Genomic DNA, 8,317 nt, shown 5'->3' on the forward strand with positions numbered 1-8,317 from the left:
CTCTGATCCTGACGTAGGGGGTGTGAGCAGGGGGGCTGTTCGCACACCTAGACGATAAGGACGCTCGTCTAAAAATGCTGAAAGATTATCTTCACGTTGCTATCTTTTGTGCAGCTGCTTCCTGAAACGACATGCTGCACGGTGCTTCGCATACTTAAAAGCTCGAAGGGCACGTATTGATTTTTGATTGAAAAACAAACTCTGTCTCTCTCTCTCTCTCTCTCTCTTCCTGCTCCTGACGGAGGGGGTGTGAGCTGCCGCCTTCAACAGCTTTGTGCCGCGGTGCTTCGCATACTTAAAAGCAAACAACCCTATTGATTTGTTTGCTTTCCTCTGTCTTTCTGACAGACTCTGCTCCTGACGCGCACTCCTTTGAAGAGGAAAATATGTTTGCATTCTTTTAATTGTGAGACGGAACTGTCATCTCTGTCTTGTCATGGAGCACAGTTTAAACTTTTGAAAAAGAGACAAATGTTTGTTTGCAGTGTTTGAATAACGTTCCTGTCTCTCTACAACCTCCTGTGTTTCTGCGCAAATCTGTGACCCAAGCATGACAATATAAAAATAACCATATAAACATATGGTTTCTACTTCGCGGATTTTCTTATTTCGCGGGTGGCTCTGGAACGCAACCCCCGCGATGGAGGAGGGATTACTGTACATACACACACTTTGGTCTGTACATACACTGGATAACTGTAAGGCAAGAAAATTAAAAAAGAAATGTAAGTTCTGACTTGGCAGTCTCGGTCCCAGTGAGGCCTTATGCAGATGTATTGCTGTTGGTATAAAGGAGCTACACATCCTCAGTGTTAGTGTGTCAGAGAGGATGTGTAGCATTGTTCATAATGGCACTCAGTTTTGTTTTAATTCTGTCTTTTTCTACAACCTCCGGGTGGTCCAGTATGTATCCCATAACTGAGCCTTGCCCTTTTACTTAGCTTGTTGATTTGGTGGGCCTCACTTGAAGTCATGGTACCAGCCCAATGCACCACAGAGAAGAGAATCGCATTGACCATCAGAGTTATAGAAGATGACAAGGATGTCACAGCCCATTTTAAAGGAATGCTGTCTCCTAAGGAAAAAAGAGCCTGTTCTGCACCTTGTTCTACAGTTCCTCTGTGTTCCAAGACCAATTCAACCTGTCATTAATGCGGACCCCCAAATACTTGTAGAATTGGACCACCTCTACACCCACTCCTTGAATAGTGACCAGACATACAGGCTCTTTGATGCAGAGATAGTCAGTAACAAGCATTTGAGGGGACCTGGTGCTCTAGTCTGAGATATCAAAAAGCACAAGAATGTAAAGATTTTCAGTTATCATGGAGGCTGGCACAATATGGTGGAGGTACATATGGTGCCACTCAGTGTTTTATGCTGTTTAATGTTCATGTATAATTTGGTTGGTGCCTTATTGCACATTTATCCATTATGGCATGCACTGAATCTACAGTAAATCTGTAACAGAGGTGTGATGAAGATTTTTGTATTAAATTTGACGCACCTCAGGGATGATGAATTCCTTCTCTTAACACTATTTTAGATTGGTTCTATAAATTTAAATCTACCAATAGTGTTGAATATGTTTGTTGGACCATTGACACCTGCAAGAACATCATAACATATCAAAAGGGTGAGACTGGCTGTAGAGTGGACTTCGGCGTTCAGCAGAAAGTCAATTGGCAGCCTTAAACATTTTAGACTGAACTGTTCACCTAAGTCATCGTCAAGATTTATCAAAATACAAATCGTGCATAACTTTATCTACGTGACTAACATTTGGTACTTAGTTTATTGAATTGTTATATGAAAACCCAGGAACTGCTCCACAGGGTCATTTAGTTGGACTAAGCCCCCAAATATATTGTCAAGTCCCCTCACTTAATGGATTTTTGGGAGTTTATCACACCATGCACCCATACCCGTATATCTGATGCCCCTCTTTCCATTTTGGTTTTTAAAAACTGAAATATGCTTAATAATCTGCAAACTCATTCAGGAGAATGTACTAATGTTGGAGCTCATAAGAAAAACATTAAAAGAATGTTATTTAAGACAAGGTAAACAAATTGCAATGATTATTTTTAATACAGTCCTTTCAGAAATCATCACACCCTCATGCTGCACCCATTATAAAGAAAAATGATAAACTTTAAAGTTGAAATTAAGCATTTACATTGGCAGTGACACACACCTCAATAACGTATTCCCGATTTTGAATAATAATTATTGTTTTATTAATGGTATTGAATTACCCTGGGAGCAGACATTAAGGGGGACACATTTATGAGGTTAGCTGCAGACTGTCAAAAGGGATAGGAATACCTGGGGAAGATGGCCATAAAAGCAGCTCTTGAGAGCATGGAGGTAAAGCAGTGTTGTCAGGTACACAGTTTTCCCACCAATTTGGGCTAATTTTGATCGGTGTGTCCGTGGGAAATAAAATGGGCTTGTGCAGGTTGTGTAGTTTGGGCTACTTTTAAAAGTTCAACAATGTATTTTGGGCTGCTTTTTAAAACACCCCATTGCTCCAAATTATTACCATGTTTATTATCCATCCACACTTCACACTTGTATACGTATTAGGTCCTCCCCCAAAACTGTCCGGTATATACCTGATCCTTCACTATCAATGGCCCTAACCACTTTCCGGTGTGTAACTTTGGCTATGTCAGTTATTGAGCTATTTCTTTGGGACCAAAGCTATTTATAAGCTGTCCTTGGGCTATAATTTTTTAAGAACCTGCCAACCCTGAGGTGGAGGAGGAAGTGTTGGGACTGATGCTGATGGAAAAGACCAGGGCAGACCCAGCACTTAAAGAGCACTTTGAATGCGTGTCCCTGCTGCTATTTCCCATCGGCCTGTGTGCTTGGCCACCAGCACACCTCGGATGTTGACCCTGGAATCGGGGGTCAGCATCTGGTAAATGGGTGGCCTCTGACCCCGGGTGAGGGGATGAGGTGAGGCTGGTGGTATACATGCGCAGGCAATGGGATAAAACAGACGGAGGCACGCAGAGCTGCAGAAGACCTGAGAAGTGTGGAGGAGGTGAACCATGAAAGCAGTAGCAGGTCCAGCCACTGAAAAAATCAACGGTCCTTCTCAGGGCTAACTCTACCACCAGCATTCCGCAGAGTGCTGACTCCACTCCTACTTTTCTAGCATCAATGAGACACTACAATTTGTTTGCTTTTCAAATTTCTCTTTTAGCAATAATATTCATGTGAGATATATGCTTGGATGTCAACACCAACAACAAAAAAATTACTATTGTTTAATATGTGCCCATTGTTAATTGTCTTCATACAGCTCAACTGTCATTATGGTAGTCCTCTTTTTGGGTCCCAGAATTGTATCGATTTTCTTATTTGGGACTTTTAATCAAAACTGTTAATAACTGTTGTTCAATTTAGTTATTTCAGCCCGCTGCAGTTCTTTCCTCCGTTAGCTATTTACTGTCCGGGAGAGCTATAAACCATTTCAGTATTAATTAGCTGTACTGTGATCTCTTTTTCATTGTTCACTATAATATTACATACTTCATTTTTTCGGGTTACACATGAGCGGACGTCTTTTAGGACAGTATGACTGTAACGCTATTCTTGCGGGTCGGACGTGCCTCCAGAGCTGGCTGCCCTACCTAACACCCTAAACTCGCCGACTGATAGGTTAAGACGATCGATGCGCCTCCCTCTTCGAACCGTAACGACTAGCGAATATACGGAGAAGCTGAATGAAGTGATTCACAGCAAAATGTATCATTTCGACGAATACGCAGAGACCAACGCTGGTTGCTCCTCAGACTCCACAGGTTATTATCCGCGTTTCTATATGCTGTCAAGCAAATCATTTCCTTTAACTACAACAATCACTGTCAAAATAAAAAGAATACAAAAATCAGACTTACAAGTGAAAAGCAAAAGTAATGTCAATGTTTGCATCTCTGAATTTTTTTTTTGTTTATCTCCTATTTCTTCAGGGAAGTATAACACACGGAAGCGAATATGAAATGCGCGACTTCCTCTTTCTAATCGCTTCAAGCTGCGCGCGCACACGTACACACACACGCGCGCACGCACACACACACACCATAAAATAAAGCAAACAGAAGAAGCCAGGGCAGGGCATGTGAATATGATCGGACCTTTAGACGACAGGCACATAAAAGACAGACCGAGATAAGACTTGGGGGGGTCGGCCACGTCAGCGTCCTGATAGTTTTATGGTGCCTTTAGTCCAGGCTATAAACAGGTTAGCATATTTCATGACAACAAACAAGCAGGGTACTACAGTAAAAAACACAATATTCAGAAATAATCACCTACCATCACACCATCCATGGTTTTGTTCAGTGTTTCCATTTAAGAATGACTCAATGTAACAGATCACTTCCATCATCTTCACAATAAATAAAACTAAAGCACCAGGTATAGCTCAGTACTTGTAGAACTTTGCTGTCAGTTGTAAGTTGTAGAAGTAGTAGTGAGAGGTGTGAGGGATGGCCAGAGCCTTTACCTGGCTGGGACACCTCCTTATTGGAAGGACCTGGAGGGAAGAAAGCATGCATAGGGCATTATCTCTCCCACAGCGCTAGATGGCAGTGCAACGGTTTCCCACAGGACATCAGTTTTGTGACTCAGCCCTGTTGGATACCGTGGGTGCTACCAGGGGGGGTGCTGCAGGGAATGGAGAGTCCTATTTTGTGGGGCTCCAGGCTTACCTGGAAGAGCTCCCGGGCCAAGCCATAGGGACACCAGAAGTACTTCCGGGGATTACTTAAAAGGACCTGCTTGCCACTAATCAGGGACCAAGAGTCAGCAGGTGGAGGACAAAGCTTGCTGGAGGAGGGGTGGAAGCAGAAGGAGAAAGACGGAGACAGAGTCAGAGGAGGAGAGAAGACTTAAGACAAAGTGCTGGGTGCTTTATTATTGAGCTATGGTGCTTTATTGTACTGTGCATTGGTGAGCAATGATTGGGAAGCATTTCCCACAGCTGAATAAAAGCCATGTGAGTTGCTGGATTTGCTTTGTGTCTCTCTGTGTCGGGTTTGGGGAGGTGGTGCGCACTCCGCAGGCTGCAGGGGCCTTTTTTTAAGTCCCCACCCACTTCACCCCAGTAACCTGCCTCTAAATGGCAACTAAAAACTTTTTTACTTCTTGGTAGTACTTTAAAGTGTATAAAGTACAATGAAATTCCTAGTTCCACATCCAACCACATAAGCTTTCCAGGCATGAGTATAGCCAACTCTTAAAAAGCCTGACAAGATTAAGAGCAGACATAAAAGAAAATCTGTCCTTCTTCCAAACTCACTTCGTCTTGAGTAGGGTCACGAGGAAGCCTTTAGGGCATAAGGTAGGAGCAATCCCTTGACAGGGTGCCAGTGTATCAGAGGGTGAGCGCACACACACACACACACACCCACACACACACAAAATAGCCAATTTAGCATTGTCAACTGTGGTAGAAAATAAGAGCACCTGGAGGAATCCCATGCAGACACAAGGAGAACATGCAGACTCCATGCACACTCAATAAAGGTGCTACAATGGTTGTTCAGAGTGATGATGGCATTGGAGAACTATTCTTGTTTCCCAAAAGAACCATCTGTTTGAAGGTTCCAGAAAGAACCTTTATTTATTTAGATCCATAATAGATACCATAAATAATCAAGAACAGATGATAACAGGACTCTTACTGCACATAATAACCCCAGGTTTTCTAGTATCCTAATAGGTAGACTACAATACATTCAAGATTTCTGTTTTGGCCGCATATTAGGAATGTCTTTAAAGCTCAAAGAACCAAATTAATGTTGTGGCAGGAGGCTGGGGGCCAGACCCAGCTGGGACGCCTGGAAGGACCGGGAGGCAGTCTGTACGTCCCCTGGGCCGCGAGGGGACAACCGCCCTGGATAAGGAGGGGACCACGGGGATGGAGCAAGGAGACTCAAACACAGTGGGGCCCGTGGCCACCTCCAGGGGACGCCCCAAGCATTGTGGAGCCCAGGAGATGCTCACTTCCGCCACACCTGGGCAGGTGGAGGAAGGACCTTCCAGGGACGGCCGGAGTTCTTCCAGGTGCTAGCAGAAGGTCATCAACAAGCACCTGGTGCACATCCGGGTGAATATAAAAGGGGCCGCCTTCCTACAGTCGGGGAGCTGGAGTCGGGTGCTGGAGTAGGACAAAGCTCCAGTGAGGAGAGGAAGAGTGGCCCACGGACATTGAAAGGCCAGAGGAAGGGTGTTGTGGTGTTGGCAGCACTGTGTGTGTGCGGGATTTGGACTTTGGGGACAAATTGTAATAAACATGTCTGTTTTTTAGAACTTCCAGTGTCAGTCTGTCTGTGTCTGGGCTGGTTATCTCACAATGTGCAAAGAACACTTAACAGAATGAAACGGCTCTTTGGCAATCCGTGGTTGAATGGGGAACCACAACACCCAGTAGAGAGCCATTAAAGAACCATTATTTGTAAGAGTGCCGGGGGGACTCCAGACATGAACCCTAGTATCCTTGTTGTGAGGCAGCAGCAGGACCACTGCACCACCATACCACTTACCATGAAAGAAAATGTGACCTGAAAACACACAAATAAGTGTCAGTAGCAGTATAACTGCGTCCTTATGAGAGCTAGATGATGGAATTTGAATTCACCACATGGAGAAATATATAATTCATGAAGATGTGCATGTAATCTGTTTATTTCTGTGTGCCTACTGTTTGTTTTTCTTATTTGCAGAAATCGAATACAGATAATACACAAAAGGCCTACACAAATAATCTGTTACATTTTAAAAGGTAGTACAACAAGCAATAAAAAATAATGCCACCACACAGAATTTAGAGTTTAGCCCCTTTTCTTTTGAGCAAATGTACTTCTTTAATGCAACCAGGCTGTGCCCTCCCAGTGGTTATAACACTATGAAAATTAATAATAATAATAATAATAATAATAATAATGACTGGGTTTCCCCATCCCGGGTACCCACAGCAGGGTTCGCAAAGAAGCATCTGAGCTGCAGCCTGCCAGAGGCAGGACAAAACAAGCACCAAAAGCAGAGGGGAAACAGACCTCTGGGGAACAAGAAGGATGAGTAGCCGAGGAACGCGGGCAATTCAAGAAAATAGTAGAGACAGAAAAGTTAGAGTTAAGAGAAAAACAGGCTAGCGAGAGCAGTGAGTGAGGCCGTAGACACTAGTCATTTTTTTTGTTTGGATGGTGTGCCCAGGATCTTAACATCGGGCTGACGAGAGGGAAACTGCAGTAGGGACTGCATTGCGTAATCGAAGTGCTCCGGCATCCACACAAGCTTACCTGGTGTCCTGTGAGGTTCCTTCAAAGGGTCGTTACAAGCTATAAATATGGAGGTCAATTTCAAGGTATCATCTTCTCTGTTGTATGTAATGATTTAAAATGATAACTGGTCATTTTAATTGGTCAAATTATTCTTTATGTGAATAATTACATAATGTCAGTATTATAGGGTTCTCCATTGCTTAGGAATTGCACTTTTTCATCCAATAACACAGTAAGAAGACAAAACTCACATAAGTGCAGTCTCTTTGTCCAGTCCCCACCGCCACCACAGCCACCCCTTGTGAGTCCTTGTCACTTTCAACTACTCACCACACCTCTTACCAAGCCCACACAGAGAAATGAAAAATTTTACAGAGGGGGAAAAAATGTCTTTACATGCTTTTGCTCATTTTAGGAAAATCAAGTCAGTTGATTAATATTTATTCTCAGAAATCCTGAAATTGTAAACATTTTTTTTTCAGCAGTCCTTGATGGTATACGTTCAATACCTAGCGATCACTACCTATGGTTTAAATAATTCTGTTCATTTTAAAAACATATTACAAAGGCAACTAAATTACTGGGACAAAGAGTATATGTTGACACTATCAGAAACACCAACGATAATTTCTTACGTGAACTGACTTTATAATTGAAAGTATCATTATGCCTGGGGAGAAAGTGGATGGATGCATAGATATAATTAATATTCTGTAAACTGCTTACACAAAGGTGTGCGTATATATTAATCCAAAAATAAAATTACAAATAAATGGTATTACCTTCCACAAAATCATAGTTACATGCTTACACAGGCTTACTTGGTCAGCAATGCTAGAACAGCCCTCCATTTTCATAACAACCCACAACTACCCAATTGCTTCATCAGTTCTTGTAGTTATTTTGCCTGAGTGAGAATCATAAACTTCAATAAGTAGAGAAGAACTCAGAGCTAATTTTCCACTGTGAAGATACACATGTGGTTAGCTTAGCTGCTGCTGTAGTTCAAACCTGTTCCA

General features: G+C 42.8%; 1 protein-coding gene across 1 annotated transcript in view; it reads right to left on the reverse strand.

Moving 5' to 3' along the window:
- Window positions 1–4,033, reverse strand: part of LOC114665889 (NLR family CARD domain-containing protein 4-like) — a 52,819-nt gene extending 48,786 nt beyond the window's left edge. Inside the window, exon 1 of the mRNA XM_028820545.2 lies at window positions 3,912–4,033. The gene's annotated coding sequence lies outside the window, so the exon portion shown is untranslated. The remainder of the gene's footprint in view (window positions 1–3,911) is intronic.
- Window positions 4,034–8,317: the final 4,284 nt, after the last annotated feature.

This window comes from Erpetoichthys calabaricus, chromosome 15 (genome assembly GCF_900747795.2).
Source record: "Erpetoichthys calabaricus chromosome 15, fErpCal1.3, whole genome shotgun sequence".
NCBI lineage: Eukaryota > Metazoa > Chordata > Cladistia > Polypteriformes > Polypteridae > Erpetoichthys > Erpetoichthys calabaricus.